General features: G+C 49.7%; 1 protein-coding gene across 11 annotated transcripts in view; it reads right to left on the bottom strand.

Annotated features, from left to right (window-relative positions):
• The window catches only part of Vps8 (vacuolar protein sorting 8), a 947,651-nt gene that overhangs the window by 588,072 nt on the left and 338,100 nt on the right, over positions 1-21,479 (bottom strand). The gene's annotated exons all lie outside the window — the stretch shown is intronic.

The raw sequence follows: 21,479 nt of genomic DNA, 5'->3' as shown, positions 1-21,479 counted from the left end.
GCACGACCTCACAGTCCAGCACGCCAATACGTCGGATGATCTTGTACGGTCCGAAATAGCGATGCAAAAGCTTCTCGCTCAGTCCTCGTCGGCGTATAGGGGTCCATACCCAAACACGGTCGCCGGGCCGGTACTCGACGAAGCGTCGTCGGAGGTTGTAGTGTCGGCTGTCGGTCCTCTGCTGCTTCTTGATCCGCAGGCGGGCGAGCTGTCGGGCTTCTTCGGCGCGCTGGAGATAGGTAGCGACGTCAAGATTCTCCTCGTCAGAGACGTGCGGCAGCATGGCGTCGAGCGTCGTCGTCGGATTCCTGCCGTACACTAGCTTGAATGGCGTGACCTGTGTTGTTTCTTGCATGGCCGTGTTGTAAGCGAATGTTACGTACGGCAGGACTGCATCCCACATCTTGTGTTCGACGTCGACGTACATTGCTAGCATGTCGGCGAGGGTTTTATTCAGGCGCTCCGTAAGACCATTCGTCTGCGGATGGTAGGCAGTTGTCCTCCTGTGACTTGTCTGGCTGTATTGCAGAATGGCTTGCATGAGCTCTGCTGTAAAAGCCATTCCTCTGTCAGTGATGAGGACTTCTGGAGCACCATGTCGCAGCAGGATGTTCTCGACGAAAAATTTCGCCACTTCGGCTGCGCTACCTTTCGGCAGTGCTTTAGTTTCAGCGAAGCGGGTGAGGTAGTCCGTCGCTACGACGATCCACTTATTTCCGGCTGTTGACGTCGGAAAGGGTCCCAGCAAGTCCATCCCGATCTGCTGGAATGGTCGGCAAGGAGGCTCGATTGGCTGTAGTAGTCAGACTGGCCTTGTCGTCGGTGTCTTGCGTCGCTGACAGTCTCGGCATGTTCTGGCATAACGGGCGACGTCGGCGGTCATGCGCGGCCAATAATACTTTTCTTGTATCCTCGATAGTGTCCGGGAAAATCCGAGGTGTCCAGCGGTCGGATCATCATGTAGGGCGCGCAGTACTTCTGGACGCAGCGCCGACGGAACAACAAGAAGGTAGTTGGCATGGACTGGTGAGAAGTTCTTCTTTACGAGTAGATTGTTTTCAAGCGTGAAGGAAGATAATCCGCGCTTAAATGCCCTGGGGACAACGGTGTGCCCTTCCAAATATTCGACGAGGAGTTTTAGCTCCGGGTCTGCCCGTTGCTGTTCAGCGAAGTCTTCCGCGCTTATCATTCCAAGGAAGGCGTCGTCATTCTCGTCGTCTTGCGGCGGCGGGTCAATGGGGACGCGTGATAGGCAATCGGCATCGGAGTGTTTTCGTCTGGACTTGTAGGTTACAGTGATGTCGTATTCTTGTAGTCTGAGGCTCCACCGCGCCAGTCGTCCTGAAAGATCCTTTATATTCGCTAGCCAACACAACGCGTGATGGTCGCTGACGACTTTGAATGGCCTGCCATATAGATAAGGGCGAAATTTATCTGTAGCCCAAACGATGGTGAGGCATTCCTTTTCAGTCGCAGAATAGTTGCCTTCCGCTTTTGACAGCGACCGGCTAGCATAAGCTATCACCTGTTCGACTCCGTTTTTTCTCTGGACTAGAACGGCACCGAGGCCTAGGCTACTGGGGTCAGTATGGATTTCTGTATCGGCGTACTCGTCGAAGTGCGCAAGTACCGGGGGCGACTGCATGCGTCGTTTGAGTTCTTCAAATGCGTCAGACTACGGCGTTTCCCACTTGAACTCAACATCGCATTTAGTTAGACGTGTCAACGGCTCAGCGATGCGTGAGAAGTCCTTGACAAAGCGCCTGTAGTAGGCACACATGCCAAGGAATCTACGCACTGCCTTCTTGTCGATGGGTTGCGGGAACTGTGCGATGGCAGCTGTTCTTTGCGGGTCTGGGCGGACACCCGATTTGCTGATTACGTGGCCTAGGAACAGAAGCTCATCGTAAGCAAAGCGGCACTTTTCCGGCTTCAGAGTGAGCCCTGATGACTTGATCGCCTCTAGTACTGTTGCAAGCCGCCTCAGGTGATCGTCGAAATTTTCGACGAAGACGACGACGTCATCCAAGTAAACGAGACAGGTCTGCCACTTCAATCCTGCTAAAACCGTGTCCATCACGCGCTGGAACGTTGCAGGCGCCGAGCATAGTCCGAATGGCATAACCTTGAACTCGTAGAGGCCGTCTGGGGGTGATGAAGGCCGTATTTTCGCGATCTCTTTTGTCGACTTCTATTTGCCAATAGCCAGACTTGAGGTCCATTGACGAGAAGCATTTAGCGTTGCAGAGCCGATCCAATGCGTCGTCTATACATGGGAGGGGGTATACGTCCTTCTTCGTGATCCTGTTCAGACGACGATAATCGACGCAGAAACGTAGGGTTCCGTCCTTTTTCTTCACAAGAACAACAGGGGATGCCCACGGGCTTTTCGATGGCTGGATGATGTCGTCGCGCAACATTTCGTCGACTTGTTCTCTTATAGCTTCGCGTTCTCGTGGCGAAACTCGGTAAGGGCTCTGGCGGAGTGGTCGAGCGTACTCCTCTGTGATTATGCGATGCTTGGTGACTGGTGTTTGTCGAATGCTCGATGACATCGAAAAGCAGCCTTTGTATCGTCGGAGCAGACTTCTGAGCTGCTGTTGCTTAATCACGGGAGACTTGGATTAATTTCGTAGTCTGGTTCGGGAACCATGGTCGTCGGGGTAGATGCGGCGGAATCCGAGAGGACAAATGCGTTGCTGTTTTCCAGAATTTCCTCGATGTATGCGATCGTCGTGCCCTTGTTGATGTGCTTGAACTCCTGGCTGAAGTTTGTCAGCAACACTTTCGTGTTTCCTCCGTGCAATCGAGCGATCCCTCTTGCGACGCAAATTTCACGGTCTAGCAGCAGACGTTGGTCGCCTTCGATGATGCCTTCTACGTCAGCGGGTGTTTCGGTGCCGACCGAAATAACAATGCTGGAGCGAGGCGGGATGCTCACTTGATCTTCGAGCACACTCAAGGCGTGGTGACTATGAGGGCTCTCCGACGGTATCACATGGTCTTCCAACAGAGTTATTGACTTCGACTTCAGGTCGATGACTCCGCCGTGTTGGTTGAGGAAGTCCATGCCGAGAATGACATCTCGTGAACACTGTTGGAGGATAACGAAGGTGACAGGGTATGTCCGGTCGTGAATGGTAATTCTTGCCATGCACATTCCAGTCGGCGTTATGAGGTGTCCTCCAGCGGTCCGAATTTGAGCGCCTTCCCACGTAGTCTTAACTTTCTTCAACTGGGCGGCGATGTGTCCACTCATGACGGAGTAATCAGCCCCTGTGTCGACTAAGGCGGTGACTGCGTGGCCATCGAGAAGCACGTCGAGGTCGGTGGTTCTTTGTCTTGCATTACAGTTCGGTCTTGGCGTCGGATCACGACTGCGTCGCGTTGACCTGTGGCTGGTATGTGACGTCGTCAGGTCGTCTTTCGTCGTCACATTCTTTGCTTCCAGACTTCGTCGGGATGGCGGCGTGTCGTTATGTTGTCGAGGTAGTTTCTTCGGCGTCTTCGTCGGCGGCGGAGGATCTTTGTCAGTTCGACGGACAGCAACCGCACCTCCATCGGTTGCTGCTTTTAGTTTTCCAGATATGGGCTCGCTGACCGGCCCCGGGCTGGGACAGTGTATGGTCGGCGCTGCGGCGACAGGTAGCGGCGTGGTGATGGCGAACGCGACAGTCGTCGAGAGCTCCACTGAGTAGCCGCGAGGTAGTCAGCGATATAGTGAGGGCGTTCACCTTGCTGCGGGCGCGGAGCGTTGACGGCGAAACCTCACAGTCCCATTTACCGGTATGGACATCGTTGGTAGATGTGACCCGCTTCCCCGCAGTGGTAGCAGAGCGGGCGGTGGTCAGGAGCGCGCCAAACGTCGGTCTTCCTTGGGTAGCTGCGCTGGGCGACGGGTGGGCGTGCTGGCGGCGGCGGTGGTCGACGGAATTGCGGCGTTACAGGGCCCTGGCGCGGTCGCGGAGGAGGACCTTGACGACGTACGACGGCGGCGTAGGTCATCGCTTCGGACTGGGGTTGCGGTAATTGAGGTTCCTCCTCCGGAACTCCAAGCGATCGCTGAACCTCATCTTTGACGATGGCAGCGATCGAGGCCACTTGAGGCTGCGACGATGTAAAGATCTTCTGAAGCTCCTCTCGTACGACTGCCCTGATAGCCTCGCGCAGGTCGTCGGAGGCCAGTGATTGAACTCCGGCATAGTTTGTAGAGTTGGTGCGGCAGTCGAATTGCTGGTTTCGCATCTCGAGTGTCTTCTCGGTGCTAGTGGCCTCACGAAGAAACTCGTCGACGGTCTTCGGTGGGTTTCGTACCATACCGGCGAAAAGTTCCTCCTTTACACCACGCATTAGTAGCCGGACTTTCTTTTCCTCGGACATTTCCGGGTCGGCCTGGCGGAATAGGCGGCTCATTTCTTCTGTAAAAATCGCGGTGGTCTCGTTAGGCAGCTGCACTCAGGTTTCTAGTAGTGCTTGGGCTCGTTCTCAGCGTACGACGCTTGTGAATGTCTGCAGGAAGCCGCTTCGGAAAAGGTCCCAGGTCGTTAAGGTGGCTTCTCTGTTCTCGAACCACGTCCTGGAAGCGTCTTCCAATGCGAAGAAGACATGTCGAAGTTTGTCGTCGCTGTTCCAGCTGTTAAATGCAGCAACCCTCTCGTACGTCTCGAGCCAGGTTTCCAGGTCCTCGAATGTTGAACCGCGGAACGTGGGGGGCTCCCTGGGCTGCTGCAGCACGACGGGGGATGCTGGGGCTGCCATTGGGGTGGACTTGGTGGCAATCTTCCTGCTCGTCTCAGGTAGAAGTCCGTGCTCTGGGGGCAGTCCTTGCAGTCGGCGGCTAGCACGCTGGTCTTGGGCGACGTTGGTTTTGTCCTCGGGCTTCGGGCTTGGATCGCGGCTTTGCGGGGGCGTTCGGTACATGAACGCACAAGCACCTCCACCAGATGTCACGTGGTGGTGACGTTGAAGAACACAGTGGTAATACTGTTGTGAAAGACAAAACTAACTTTTCTTGGGCGAACCTGTGCCCATAAAAACAGGCTACACTAATAACACAACGATAGCGGCGAACACGGTCGGCGATCGTCGAAAATCTGATCAGCGGGTCAAGCGCATCCGCTTTTATACAGCAGTCATCGAATGTTCCAGACTAATCGTTCGGACCCGCGTGCCTTCCACAAAGTTCTAAACCATTCGTGTCAGGTGATGAAATCAGATAACATAAGGTTCGGAGACAACAGACAGCGGATAGAAGCATCGATAACTTTCCAGAAACTTCGGATACATGCAGGCGCGTCTCACGCTGTGCGATTACATTTGTTAGGCGGCGAAACGTGGTTGCCCGATAAAGATAAGTACACGTGTCAATACACATATTAAACTTTTTTTTTCGAGTCCGCTGGCAACGTCTTTCGTCCACAAAACCGAATAATCCTTTGGTAAAATGAAGTGAAAGTACAGAATTTAATGTATCAAACAGTTGCAAGCATGATAATTCACCCATATTTCATACTTGTTGGCTCCAAATGTTCTTGCTGTTCAGTTTGGTTTACCGTAGGGCATTTATTTTTGCATTAGTGAAGCGGTGCATCACGTTCGTGCAGAAAAATAATACATCAGTTCTAATAGCTTCATGACTTTCATGCATTTGCTTGTGGAACCAGCAGTGTGATCTCTTCTAGTGTATAAATGAACGCACAAATGTTTTCATTTGTGATCTTAATAATACTTAAGCTGTTGACATGCATTGTAGTTAGGCAGGCATCAATCTTATGGACAATAGCAATATTTATTTAACATGCTGCTTAAGCATCCTAGAACAGACAGTGCACATTTGTATGTGTTCTGTAGTCGCAAATCATAACATATATGTCACACCTTTATGCATTTCCTATTGCAAAACTTTGCTTTTTCAATTTCTGATTCAGTCAAAATTTCTGTTCCAGACATACAGTAATGAGGACGGCACCAGTATAAAGCAACACACTCCATGCACTAAACAGAAGCTGCTGCCTGCTACAACAACGTCATTGTGTGGACGTTGGCTACTACTACAAGGTAAACAACACATGGTTCAGAAATAAATATGTTTGATATATGCTGTATTGGCTTGCTGTTTGCAGCAGATATGAATGTTTGTTCATATTTATGGTTCGAACATTAAAAAAACACACATAAGTATGGCTAATCTGTGCTGTATCTCATGTGTCACCGTTTTGCCCCCCAACAGAGTCTACGCCAAGCACATCTTGGTCATCACAGGAGCTCCTATCTGCGCCAACAGGAAGGGGCTGGAGCCGAATTTGCAAGGCTTTTATAGCAAGAACAAAGAAGCGCATGCAGAAGAATATGGATGAGATATCATGTCTGCAGAGGACTGTGTCAAGACTGAAAAGAGCTTCAGCCACCATTCCACCAGCACGGACATTTGGCTGAGTCATCCAGGTAACTCAAAAAGGACTTTCTAGAAATTCGTCTTCAGATGCACCTGCAACATTTGACCAAGCACGGACGACGCTGGCCAAAAGATTGAGTTCCGTCAGTTTGTGCCAAGCGTAATTTTTCTTCTATAAATGCAAGCTTTCTCGTTGCCCATTTTTGTTAGAGATCATTCATCCTCATCCAAACATCAAGGTCAACCGATTCTTCGCTGATACTTAATACCAGTCACTGTCTAGTAGCCTAACATATCTGTAGCAGTATCTTCTAGTGTATGTTGTCATGCCCAATTCCTCTCCTGAAATAGCTGATGCAGCATTGGCATGTGTCTTGCATTAACCTATGCACATGTGCTGTGCACCATTTTACTTTTCTTAATGTTTTTAGCCTTCAATGCTTGCAGAGCAGAGTGGCTTCTCTCTTGAATGCAAGCTTTCTCATTTTCCATATTCCTAGTCTCGTTGATGATTGCTCCTCTTACTTGATAGCCAGGGTCTTTGTGCAAGCTACACTGAAGTGATTGATTGCAGAATCTAGTTTTGCTGCCCCACTTGGTTGTGGTAACTGTGTTACGTTCCTCGGATGTGGGGGCCTGGTCAGTTGCATTGGTAAGCAGTCCCTTGAGGTAAGCATTTGCTCCTGCAGTCCGCAAAGCGACATAGACTCCCAGTATACACACACCGTAACTGGTGCGCCTCGTTCGTTCTGGCCTGCTGCAGCCATGGGCAAATTGTGCTTGTGGCCTACCTCAGCCATGATTTGCTCAAAACGGAGACCAGCATATGTACTTACATGGTTCGAAGTGTATGAAGTTGATAGCCGTATGAGTGGAAAGGCCCGCAAGAATGGCTGCCGAAGGTGATGCCCACAAAAGCGACTTGTCCACATTGCGACAAAGTGGGACACAAAGTGTGAGCCACACATAGCAGCCCTCGAAAGAAAATAAATGTGCAGGTTGGAAAGGAGTTAACGCTAAAATGCCGGGTAGTCCATGTCGCTGTGTTGGTTGCGGCAGCAGATGCCTGCGTCACCTGATTGCTTCGCAATGGAAGTTGCTCATCTTCAACGGCAACTGTTGGTTCAAACAGGTGCGAGGCTCTGTCCAATCTGTTTGTACCGCTGGTTGTCGCTCATTACCAGACCACCACATGCGACAAAGGCAAGCATTATGCCTGTAAGATGGTTCGTAGCCAATGTATAATGTATTGTCTGAACCTCATGCGGTGACTGATTGCTGTTTAATTTTGCTGTTATGTCACTTGGTTACGGTCGCAGTGTTATGTTTTTCGAATATTGCGGCCTGGTCGGTTGCACTGGGAAGCAGTCTCTCGAAGTAAGCATTTGCTCCTGCAGTCTGCACAGCGACACAGACTCCCAATTTACACATACCATGATTCGTGCTCCCCGTTCGCCCTTTCCTGCTGCAGCAATGGGCAAATTGTGCCTCTGGCCTTTCTCGGCCGCGATTAGGCATGAACGGAGACCAGCATACGTGCTTACATGGTCGGACATGTATGAAGTTGGGTGGAAAGGCCCGCAAAAGTGGCTGATAAAGGTGATGCCCACGAAAGCTACTTGTCCATATTGAGACAATGTGGGACACCAAGTGTGAGCCACACATTAGCGGCCTCCGAAAGAAAAGAAACATGCAGGTTAGAAAGGAGTCAATGCTAAAATGGTGGGTAGTCCATGTCGCTGTGTAGGCTGCGGCAGCAGATGCCTGCGTCACCCGATTGCTTCGCACTGCAAGTTGCTCATCTTTAACAGCGACTGTCGCTGCAAACAGGTGGGACACTCTGTCCAATCTGTTTCTGCTGCTGGTTGTCGCTCGTTACTAGACCACCACGTGCGACGAAGGCAAGCATTACCCCTATAGGTATGCGGCTGAATGTACCGTAAGAGACCCGTGTATGTGAATGCTCACTGTTGCCATATGCTTTGTAGCCAATGTATAATGTATTGTCTGAACCTTATGTGGTGGTTGATTGCTGTTTAATTTTGCTGTTATGTCACTTGGCTACGGTCGCAGTGTTATGTATTTAGAATATTGCGGCCTGGTCGGTTGCACTGGGAAGCAGTCTCTCGAAGTAAGCATTCGCTCCTGCAGTCTGCACAGCGACACAGACTCCCAATTTACACATACCATGATTCGTGCTCCCCGTTCGCCCTTTTCTGCTGCCACAATGGGCAAATTGTGCCTCTGGCCTTTCTCGGCCGCGATTAGGCATGAACGGAGACCAGCATACGTGCTTACATAGTTCGATGCATATGAAGTTCATAGACAGATGGTTGGAAAGGCCCGCAAAAGTAGCGGATGAAGGCGATGCCCACGAAAGCGACTTGTCCATATTGAGACAATGTGAGACACCAAGTGTGAGCCACACATTAGCGGCCCTCGAAAGAAAACAAACGTGCAGGTTGGAAAGGAGTGAACGGGTAAAATCCGGAGTAGTCCATGTCACTGTGTAGGCTGCGGCAGCAGATGCCTGCGTCACCCGATTGCTTCGCAATGCAAGTTGCTCATCTTTAACGGCGACTGTCACTGCAAACAGGTGGCACACTTTGTCCAATATGTTTCCGCTGCTGGTTGTCGCTCGTTAACCTGGCCACCACGTGCGACAACGACGGTGAGCCATTTACGAGCTCACGTCAATGATTCCAGCGTATCTCGACATACAAATTTTATTTCTGCTATTGCACGAGAATGTACACTGCTTGTCTTCTGCCAATAAAGTCGCGCGTTCTGTTCACTCACTTGTGGCTTGTTTGTATGGGCGTCAGTAGAGGCTCTTGGCAATTAGAACGCACCAGCTACGCGGCCGCGAAGGCATTGAGGCATGCCGCATAGCCTGCAGGGCAAGCACGGCACGTACCAGCGTACGTGAGCGGCAAAAAGCGGCCATATTGGATTTTGCTCAAAAAAAGAAATGTGCACTTCTGCTTCCGGATTGAGCAACGTCATCTGGCGTCCACCTAAGTAAGTTCCATGCGCTGCCGCTGCTTATTTTCGAACTACTGCGGAAGGTACAGTTTCCCTTCTCTAAGTCACAATATAATGAACTTCAGAAGATCGTGGCAAATTGTTTGTTGTTTGTTATTCTGAAAGGTCCTTATAGTGAAAGCCCCCAAATTAACCACTCCACCCATCAACACATAAGTTCATCTGTTGTCATCGTATGAGCTACCCACGAAATTGTTGCTGCTGGCGCTCGGCCCATGCTGTTGCTATTTTCTATAGATTCTGCCACCATACACCACCAAAGCGCTACATAGTAAAAAAGAGAAGCGGATGCAGAGAAAACTACTGACAAACAGGAACTTTCATGTCACCTTCAAAGCACAAGGTTTTTTTCGTTTGTTTTTCACATTTCTTGCCATGGACAATGCAACTCACTCGCTCGAGACGTACACCTGAACTATTCCAAAGCGTATGGGCATGTAAACGGCACAGTACAGAAGTGTGACCGTGTAGCATCCCCGTGAACACTGAGGTTACATTTTTCTGCGTGCGTAGCTAGTACTGCCGCAGAAAGAAGCATGAAAGAAGGAAGAGGCATGCACACAGAGAAGGATGAAAGAAGGAAGAGATACACCTCCATTGGTAGGCAACACTTGTCTGGGCAGAGCATGTGCTCGCAAAACCTGATGCGTTGTCACCTCCGCATTAGAAAAGCCCCCTCCCGCATTTTTTTCCTCTGGCGACATCTCAGGTTTTCAGAACCCATGCGCCGCAGTGTCCGCTTTCTGCACCCTGTTGCCCACTAGCCTACTGTACCAGCTGCTGTAAAGGATATAGGGGAATCTAAGAATCCCCTCCCCATATTTGTGAATATTCTTACGCGAAGGACGAGTTAGTAGGACGAGCAACTATTTACAGGTTATATTTACAACAGCGGTTGCAGCGCTCACCGGTTAGATTCACAGCGCGAGCCCAGTTCGTTCTTCCTTCTCTTTTCTCGAGTGATGGTGCCTATGCGCCTCGTTCAAACAGTCAAATATCACATGCGTGTAGCATTATTAATTCATAGTACTGAGGCATTAACATGACAAGGAAACTGAATAATGATCATTATTTTGAAAAGCTTGGTATTCTGAAGTTTGTAGTACTGAAATATTTTTTACATTGAAACTACAAGCAGTCAGCCAGGGATGTAGGAAAAGTTAGTTAATGAGAAGTTGGATGATGATGATATGTGGTGTTCAATAGCCCAAAGGCCAGGTCTGGCCGAAAAGCGCCATTGCGAAGTTCGTTAATGTGGTGTTCATAATAAAGAGGTTTCATTGTATCACTCAACGAGGCCTATATCCTTAACCTTAACTCTGTGCAAACTGTGGAGACGGATTTGCACAAGACATGCCCTACGGGCGACAGTCATGAAAGGGCACAACGCTCCTCCACTCTGCAATGCACAAAGGCGCAACGACAGGAATCGTCAAATCTGAGACACAGCACAGAGAAGGCTCCAGAGTCAGATCACCAACAAACATAGGTTTATTATTATTAACCCAAGATACAGCACAGTGCGACAGTAACGGTGTTTACGGGCAAAGGCTCACTGCAAGACCGATCGAGTATGCATGCCTGACCGGGTAGCGGTTCACTAAGAGCAACAACAAGAAGTTGCAGGAGGAAAGGTCTTACATGACCAATCCGTTGCAGACCTGTGAGCATCTGCTGCGGCGATGAAGCGCTCAGCGGAAGAGAGCTCCAGTGGAGAGGGCGCTTGGGGGCCATCACTTGGGAGACCAATTAGGGCACATTCCGGTGACTTTAGCTCATGCGGTGACTCCCCACCGGGAGGGTGAGGCACGGTTTGCACAGGAAATTAACTCTGGTGAGCTAGCTGCATCCGCCATGTTGCCACTGGGGCAGCGATTCCCGGAGATTAAGCCAAGCACAACGCACAGTTCTGGGGCATGAGGTGCAGGAAGGCAGGTCGATCCCCACAAAATTGATGGAGTGAATGCTTGCAACCCGTCTCACGTGGTGGCTCAAGTGGTACTGCTGGTACTACCCTGCCAAAATTGGATAACGTCCCAACTTGGGAACCGAAGATGGGCTTGGGCACCTTTCCTCCATGGTTCTTGTAGGAGGCCCCTCGGATTCGAACCCTACTGGCGATTGATATCTATAACGTTTACAGCCATGTCATCCATGAAGCAATAGTGGAAATCCTCCACTGACTTCACCTCCCAAGAAGCAGGAGCATGTTCGTCAATGCCTTCCTTCATACTCGAACCTTTTCTGTAAGCCTGGCTAGGCACGCAGAATTGTTCACCTCACACCATGGTGTTCCACAAGGCTCCGTCTTTTCCCCAATGCTGTTCAACTACACTCTTCTTTCACTGGCTTGGCAAGTGGCAGTATTACCTGCCATTTACTTCATCACATATGCCAATGACATTCCTGTGTGGACTGTCTACCCTGATCTCTCCTGCCAAGAGCAGGTGCTTCAAATGGCCCGAGACATTGCTAATGTCTGGTGTGGTCATATAGGATTAGAAATATAAGAAAAAACAGCATACAGTGGAACCCCGATTATACGTCCCCCGGTTTTGCGACGACCCGGGTTTTACGACAGATTAGCGCAGTCTCGGCAAAGTCCCCACAGGAGCAATGCATTAAAAACCCCAGTTATCCAACGCAATTTAACGCCTGACCTGCGTTATACGGCGACCCTCGCGAAGCGCGGGACGGAACGGCGGACGAAAGAAAAGTGCCGCGGGTCTCTTTCCTCAGTCCGTCTCTCCGCATGCGGAGCGCTTGACACCGCTCGTTCACTCCGGCACAGCTTTCTGGCCCGCCTCGTTTCATCGCCTCTCGTCGTGTTGGGGAAGTGTTTCTCTCCCCCCCCCCCCACTAGAAGCCACCCGCGACGCCCGCTCTGCTGAAATAGCTCCTTTTCTTCCCCACAATCACTTTCTCCCTCTCTTCTCGGCAGCGTCGCCTCTCGTCGCGTTGGGGAAGCGTTTCTCTCCCCCCACCAGCAGTCAGCCCGCGACGCCCGCTGTGCTGAAATTTCGCCTCTTCTTCTCCACAATCACTTTCTCCCTCTCTTCTCAGCAGCGCCGCCTTTCGTCGTGTTGGGGAAGCGTTTCTCTCCTTCCAGTTTCCAAGCAGCAGATCGCCGACAAGGTAGCATGGAGAGGCCTAGGTTTATCGCACGTGTTCTTCGTCGCAATCCTAGTGACCAGCGTTCAGCGGAGGTTTTGACTTCTGTCGACAGTTCTGTCACTCGACGATAAGCTGAATATTATTGAGGAAGCGGAAAAGCGACATGGAGCCACGAAAGTCAGCATTGCCCGGGACCTTAAGATACTCGAATCTTCGCTTAAGACCATCCTGGTAAACAAAGTGGTGATATTGCAGAATGCCAACAAGTTCGGGCTCAAGCGGAAAGCAGCAAAGGAAGCACAGCATGAGAAGTTAGAAAAAGTTCTCGTCAAGTGGCTGCATCAAACATGGAGCTCTGCGATCAACACTGACAGCGCCATTCTAAAAGAAAAGGTGGACCTTGTTGCATTACGTCTGGGCATCAACGACTTTCAGGCATCGAACGGGTGGCTGGATCGCTTTAAAAAATGAAACAGAATTGTGTACAGCTGCTCCTGCGGAGAAAGCACTTCCATGGACGTTCCAACGGTGACCGAATGGATGGAGTCACTGCCAGAGACGATTGCTGCATACAAGCCCTGCGACGTTTTCCACGCCGATGAGAGCGGTATTTTTTACCATATGCAGCCCGAGCAAACCTTTGCGTTTAAGGGTGACAGCTGTCATGGTGGCAAGTGTAGTAAAGAGCATGTGACGGCACTATTCTGTGCTGACGAGGACGGTTCCGATAGGCTGCCCGTGCTCGTTGTTGGAAAGTTTTTAAAGCCACGGTGCTTTAAGAACTTGAAGACTATGCCGTGCAGCTACAACTTCAACAAAAAGGCATGGATGACATCTTCGCTCTTCAGCAATTTTTGCAGCAGCTGGATAACAAAATGGGTACTAAGACTAGGAAAATATTGCTTTTCGTGGACAACGCACCGTGCCACCAACCCGATACGTCCAGCCTGAGGAACATAAAGGTTTTTTTTTTCCCGCCCAACTGCACAAGCGGGCTGCAGCCGCTGGATGCCGGCATCATTAAGTGCATCAAGCAAGGGTACCGGAAGCGGTTAGTGCAGCGTCAGCTGGCGGCTATGAAGCGCAGCGAGTTGGAAAAAAAGATCACTGATCTCGACGCCATGCATTTTATTGCCAGTTCTTGGAACGCAGTCTCGCGAAGCACAATCGCTAACTCGTTCAAGCACTGTGGCTTTAAGCGAGAGATTGCCTCCTCTGCTGGGGACGCAACAACCTCGATGCCGCTAGAGGTCGATGCAGGCTTCGCCGACGATGATTTCGAGGGTTTAAATCTCACCACGACCTTCACCGAGTACGTGGAGGCAGACAACAACATTGCCATCTGCGGCCAGGTGTCGCTGGATGATGCCATCGAGGAGGCTTTGCCTAGTGCCGACACCGCTACGGAATCGGATGAGGACAACAACGACGCCACAGATGCCGTGCCTGTGCCCACGACATTTGCTAAGGTGCTACGGCACATAGACAACATCCGGAACATCATCTGTTCACGTGATGCCGCAGAGGACTTCCTTTTGGACGTTGCCCAACTCGAGTGAAAGCTCTTGGTTCACAGATCAAACAAGGTCCAAAAGAAACTTACCGACTTTGTTTAAAGTTCGCACCGGCTAGGGGGAATCGTGGCAGTGGGCAGCGGAGTGCTGCAAAGGTTCGTTTGAATAAAGCATGACTGGTACCTGTACTGCAGCATTAATTCTTATTGCATTTATTTTTTTGGTAATTTGTGTTTCCAAGCCCTGCAGAGTATGTTAGCAGTTTACATAGAAGTTGCTCGTAAATCTGTAATGCGAAAGAAGTAGTATCTTTATAGGCATAATTTATGTTCGGATTTTACGACGCCCGCATTTTACTACGCTTTTTTGCAGTCCCGAGAAAGTCGTATAATCGGGGTTCCACTGTATACGACTGTAGCAATATGGCTGCCGTCTGCTTTCAAACTAGCCCATTCACTATTTGAACTCTTGACATGCTGGGCCTTCAAATTGCTCCGATTGGTTCTGCTTCCCCGTGGGTCAAGAACACAAAGCGATGTGCTACGGGAAATACACATGATCCATTGGATTGCTAGAAAATTGGGCGCAGCACAGACCAACATGGCGAGCCACCTAGTCAAGTCAGAACTCCAGCCACACCTTGTGTACCAATCAAAGTTCCACCGTTTCTCGAAGGCAGAATAGGAATGTTTTGAGACCACTGATTGGAAGGCCATGGGCGCCATCACAGGACTGCTGCACAAGACTTGGGTTCCCACTTCACAGGCAGAGGCCCAAATCAACATGATCGATGAACTTCCAACGCTCAAGCTTTCAACAGTTTGCACCTAGGCGCGCTGGCTCGATACAAGGGATATGAAGCTCTTACCCCTGCTATTACAACCATTGTTCCTCCAAGGCATAGAATAGCCAACAACAACAGAACAACAAACCACTTGACTGTCTCCATCACCCAGTCCCTCGCCAAGCAACAGCACCTGTCACCTGCATTAGCCACACTGATGACACAAAATACATTCTTGTAATTGATTAATGGAGTTCTATGGCGCAAGGGAAAGGGGAGGCCGAAGAGCACCAGAAAATGGTACGATGTAGTCAATGATGTGGTAAATGGTAAATGGTGTAAGTATGGTGGCCTAAAGACATTCGCTGTAAGGTGCGTAAAATATACATACAAATAAAAATATGGCAACGATACATAAGGTGTACATGGTGGTCCTTTATGAAAGGGAACACGGGAGCGCATGGCCGCTTAGAGCACTAGCAAGTGGCAGCAAGAAGCAGCACATAGGCTTGTGGTGCCATCTGTCGGCAGCCAGAATAACCAGACACGGGCGATAGGTAAGCGCCTGCTGGACTCCCTCCCATGCCACAAGGATGGGCAAACACAGGGTCTGACGTGCAGCATCTGCTGCTAGCAAACCCCGCATAGCGTACTGGAAATGTGAAAGTGCCAACACATGCCCATTAGCTTATAGGTACTTCAAGTGTATTTTAATGCGTAAGCCTTCTTTTGCGAGTATCCCAAGAAAATCTGTCCATCACGCAAAAAGTGTAGTGCCTTGTATCTGCACAAAAATGTGTAATTTGCGAAGTTAAGACATTTAATCATTATAATAGTGTAAATGTAGATGATTGGTAGCTTTATAAGTAATAAAGAACAACTGACGCTCGAAAAAAAGATCGATCAAGGAGAACACCCACAGGGGGTACATAGGGCACCATAGAAAATGCGTAAGGAAGTTTATAGTCGGGGTGGGTGACCTGGCCCCCCCCCCCCCCCCCAAATTTGGGGGCAGGTCAAGTTAAGAATGGGGGTGGCCATTCTGAAATTTGGGGGTGTGGTAAGTTAGAATTTGGGGGGTGTGCCAACTGAAATTTGAGGGTGTGCTAACTTAACTTTGAGGTTGGGCGAACTTCAAATGTGGCAGTGCGACAAGTTAAATTTGGGGGTGGCCCACCTAAATTTGGGGGTGAGCCAATTGAACATGTGGCCATGGCCAAACTTAAATTTGGGGGTTGGCCGACCTAAATTTGGGGGTTCGCTAACCTAAATTTGGTGTGAGCCATCCTCAATTTGGGGATGGACCAACTTGAATTTTATTGGTGGTGCAACTGAAATTTAGGAGTATGCTTATGCATTCTTAGACAACTCCAGTGCAGTTTCTGCATACTTTTATGCAGCAAGTGCTCTGGCTCCCTGCTTCCTTGCGTAGCAGGAATACACCTCACCTGATCCAGATATCTTCTGGAGAGAGCAATGCACTTAGGTCAAAGTTTGGCTGTGGTAATTAAGCCTCATTAATTCATCAATTATACTTAGTTATCTTTAAATTACCTAGTTAATCAATAATTCAGATTAATTAATGAGAAATCACCCTTTGTAGCAATTGCTATGATTGAGTGGATGTCAATTTCCTTTAATTAATTACTTAATTAGGTCAAGCTAGTCTGATGTACCCTTAATTATTCTTGGTTAGACTCCGTTAATTTAACCTGTGTTGCTCTTGATTAGTCTGTAATGGGTGTACTGAACAGTTCCGATGGTAACGCCTGTGCGTAACCGAGAAGGCAGGTGACGCAGAGCAGGAAAAGCTGGTTGCCCGAACGGCTCACACTTGTGCTAAGCACTGGCGATCCGGCTGGCCCACTGGTTGCATAGCAGGCATGGATGAGACTCTTATTACAATAACCCCCGGTGGAAAAGCGGAGCCATCCTGGCGACTTACGACGTGGAGACGAGCGGGTCATAGACTTGTTTCAGGCGGCGAAAGTGAACAACTTCCTGTCCACGGCGGCACTTGTCGGCCGTCGATGTAAGCGGCTCTATGACATAGTTGACCGGAGAGGTGCGTTCGACGATGTGGTATGGTCCATCATACTGCGAGAGAAGTTTTGTCGAAAGTCCAGGCGTCGTAGAAGGCATGGACAACAAGACAAGTGTGCCGGGAGCGAAGTTCGGATTCGTAGCGTCACCATCACGATTGGCTTTTTGTCATTGTTGGTCAGCGGAGGTGAACTTTCGGGCTAATTGACGGCATTCCTCGGCGTATCGGGCGACGGCTGAAACGGGAGCACACTCTGACGTGTCTGGTGTATAAGGCAAAGCCATATCGATAGTATGGGAAGGATCGCGACCGTAGAGAAGGAAGTATGGAGAAAATCCTGTAGTACTTTGTGTAGCCGTATTATATGCGTACGTGACAAATGGGAGGATGATGTCCCAGTTTGTATGCTCCGATGAAACGTACATGGCGAGCATATCACCTAGGGTGCGATTGAAACGCTCCGTAAGCCCGTTAGTTTGAGGATGGTATGCCGTGGTGGTCCGGTGAACTATGCGGCATTGAGCAAGCAGTGCTTCAACCACCTGTGACAGAAACACACGGCCTCTATCACTCAGCAGTTCACGAGGTGGGCCATGACGAAGAATGAAACGATGGAGCAGAAAGGATGCAACCGCACTGGCGGTCGCTGCAGGTAGAGCAGCGGTTTCAGCATAGCGTGTAAGGTGATCAATTGCGACAATAATCTATCGTTTTCCAGCGGGTGTTAGCGGTAGCGGCCCATACAGGTCAATTCCCACACGGTCGAAGGCACGAGCAGGGCACGGAAGCGGCTGTAATAAACCGTGGGCCAGATGAGGCGGAGATTTGCGGCGTTGGCATTGCAGGCATGAGCAGACAAACTTTTGGACAAAAGTACACGTTCCTCGCCAGTAGTAATGTTGCCGCAAGGGCTCATACGTCTTCAAAATGCCTGCGTGTGCACATTGTGGGTCAGTATGGAAAGACGCGCACATGTTGGAACGCAAAGTCCTAGGGATAACCAGGAGCCACTTGCGACCATCGGGCTGGTAGTTGCGTCGGTACAAGAGGTTATCCCGGACAGCAAAGTGGGCAGCCTGGCGACGCAGGGAGCGGGAGATGGGAGATGCAGGCGAGCCAGAAAGGAGATCCATAAGAGAGGCCACCCAAGGATCTTTGCGCTGTTCTGATGCGCAGGTGGCGATGTCGACTGAGGATACCGCCTCAATGGTGGAGAGGGAGGCCGTGTCGGCTGGCAGCGGAGAGCGGGACAGAGCGTCAGCGTCAGTGTGCTTGCGACCTGAGCGGTATATGACGTGTATGTCGTATTCTTGAATGCGCAAAGCCCAGCGGGCAAGGCGTCCAGACGAGTCTTTTAAAGAGGATAACCAACAAAGGGCATGATGGTCAGTAACCACATTGAAAGGCCTGCCGTATAAATAGGGGCGAAACTTCCCGAGTGCCCAAACGATGGCCAGGCATTCTTTTTCTGTGACGCTGTAATTGCGTTCCGCTTTGGTCAGCGCACGACTGGCATAAGCAACGACGTATTCGGAGTAGCCAGACTTGTTCTGCGCAAGGACAGCGCCAAGGCCAATACCACTGGCATCGGTATGCACTTCAGTTGGGGCGGTGGGGTCGTAGTGTCGCAGTAAAGGCGGAGACGTCAGGAGACGGCGTAAGGTCACGAACGCGGTGTCGCATGCAGGAGACCAGGAGGATAGGTCGTTGGCGCCACTTAAGAGTTGTGTCAGAGGTGATATTATCGAGGCAAAATTGCAAAAAAAGCGTCTGAAGTAAGAACAGAGGCCGATGAAGGCGCAAAGTTCTTTGAGTGTCTTAGGTTTTGGAAATTCTGCCACAGCGCGAAGTTTCAATGGGTCGGGGCAAATGCCATCTTGTGATACGACGTGACCTAGAATCATGAGCTTGCGCACGGCGAACTAGCACTTTTTCAGGTTCAGTCACAGGCCTGCATTGGTCAAGGACGTCAAGACTTGCCTAAGCCGAATAAGATGCGTGCTGAAATCAGGGGCGAACACAACAATGTCATCGAGGTAGCAAAAACACGTGCTCCATTTTAGGCCACGCAAGATATTGTCCATCATTTGTTCAAACGTAGCAGGCGCATTGCATAGGCCAAATGGCATCACATTAAATTCGTATAAACCATCTGGAGTAATGAATGCAGTTTTAGGGCGATCAACTGCTGACATCGGGACCTGCCAGTAGCCCGAGCGTAAATCCAACGAAGAGAAGAATTTAGCGCCTTGCAAGCTGTCCAGAGCGTCGTCAATGCACGGTAGAGGGTAGACGTCTTTTCGCGTTATCTTATTAAGACGATGATAATCGACGCAGAACAGAATGGAACCATTTTTGTTTGTGACGAGAACCACCGGTGATGCCCACGGGTAATTTGAAGGTCGAATGACACCGCGCTGAAGCATGTCATCCATGTGCTCACTGTTCACCTGACATTCCTTGGCGGATACGCGGTATGGGCGCTGCCGCAATGGCGCATTGGAGTCAGTGTTGATGTGGTGGCTGACGGTTGACGTGCGACCCAGAGTAGGCTGAGCGACATCAAAAGAAGAGCGGAACTGGGCAAGCAGGTGAAGAAGCTGGGAGCGCTGCTCGGAAGTAAGGTCATCGGCAATGAAAGGTGTGAATAAGTCAGGTGATGGCGGAGCAGAAGGGGAAAGTGCACAGAAGTCAGTGAGCTCTGCACATGAAGTATCCGGCATGTTGATTATAAACATGTCATCAAGAGGCCGAGCATGGCCAAGTACTTCGCCGCAAAGAGCCATCAGGGCTGTAGGAAGCAGATTGCAGACGATAGCGCTGAAACCGGCTGAAAGGTCAAGCATGGCGAAAGGGAGGGGGACGTCTTTGCGGGTCATGAAGAGTTCCGAAGGAGTGAAGAGGACAGCGCCTTCAGAGACAGCGCCACAGAAGACAGGAACAACGGCAGACGAGTACAGCGGTGTGGCGATGTCTTCTCGAAGAACTAGCTTGGCGGGAAGAGAAGTGGCGCCGACGAGGGGCACGTCACACAGAGGTGATAATTCGACTTCAGCACGTGCACAATTGATGACGGTGAAGGCAACTGGCAAATACTGCCTTCACCCAAAAAGATCACATTCTCGTGACGCCTGCGGCAAAAACCACGTTTCACGTCAGCCGCCAAGGTCTATGAGTGGTGGCGCTGGCTAACACTCCCAGGGTTCTACTAGTACACATAAATACCCAAGAAAGTGGATGGGGAAACGCCGCCGCGGTAGCTCAATTGGTAGGGCATCGCACGCGAAATGCGAAGGTTGTGGGTTCGGCTCCCACCTGCGGCAAGTTGTTTTTTCATCCCCTTTAATTTCCACTAATTTATCGTTTCTTTATTTCATTTATTCAGCACAAGTAATTTCCCCTATGTTGTCCTTGGTGTCAGTGTTTGTTGGCTTCTTATGATATGACTAGTAAAAATCGGGCCCCTCGGTTAACCTCCTTTCTTCTCGTTAATTACCATCAGTTATTTACCTTTAACTAATTTCATTATAATTAATTTTGCTAGTCTTACTAACGTTAATTACTCTTGTATCTCTTCAGTACTCACTGTACATGGGTTATAATCCTAAGTGTCAGTAGTCATACGTAGTCATAAGGCATACTCGTATAGAGGGTGCCCCGACTATCATGCATTAACATTTAAAGATATGGGAATGCCATGTAGCTAGACAAAACTAAGGTAATGTTATTTGCCGTCACTTGAAGATACTCAGATTATTTTTTGCAAGCTGCCTAATTAGATAATTAGTCTTAATTAAAGTTTCTCGAGCAACCAGTTGTGTGGCAATTTTATGTGTATTCACAGGCATCTTTCACGCTCTAAAATGCACTTTTATGTAGAACATATTGACCAACAGAAAGTTGTATTGGGAGTTATTCCTGCCGCTCTACAATTTTCTCATTCACACTTTTCATGTAATTATAATAGATAAGTTATTCAATTAAGAATAATTATATAATTAGGCAAAATGCAAAGAAATAATCAGAGTATCTCTAAGCGACGGCAAATAACATTACCTTTGTTCTGTCCAGCTACATAGCATTTCCATATTTTTAAAGTTTGGCCTAAGTTAAGTGAAACACCCTTTATACCTATGCATGGAGTGTATCCTGTTGCGTATTACAGATGGGAGGACGGACAGATGGACAGAGTTTCGGGGGAAGTAGCCTTAGAATGCTTACACATTAATACACGCTGGGAGTACCTAATAACTACCAGGCGTATGTTGGCATTTTTACATTTACAGCGCGCTTGCTTACCTAGTGCGGTTTGCTAGCAGCCGACGCTGCGCGGCAGGCCTCGCTTGCGCAACAGTCATGTGGGGGGGTGTTCAGCTAATTCCAGCAGGCGCTTGCCTATCAGCCATGACTGGTTATTCTGGCCGCCAAAAGATGACGTCAAAAGTGGATGCACTTCGTCTTGCTGGCGCTCTAAGCAGCTGCTACAGAGCAGAGGCTATGTGCTCGTACATTCCTTTTCATAAAGGACCACCCTGTACAATGATATGTTGTACAAAAATAAAAGATGCGCTATGAAGGGCTGAT

The sequence above is a fragment of the Dermacentor variabilis genome, unplaced genomic scaffold (assembly GCF_050947875.1).
Source record: "Dermacentor variabilis isolate Ectoservices unplaced genomic scaffold, ASM5094787v1 scaffold_12, whole genome shotgun sequence".
In the NCBI taxonomy this organism is placed as follows: Eukaryota; Metazoa; Arthropoda; class Arachnida; order Ixodida; family Ixodidae; genus Dermacentor; species Dermacentor variabilis.
The sequence above is the reverse complement of the archived record's forward strand: the minus strand, read 5'-3'. Positions and strand labels throughout refer to the sequence as shown.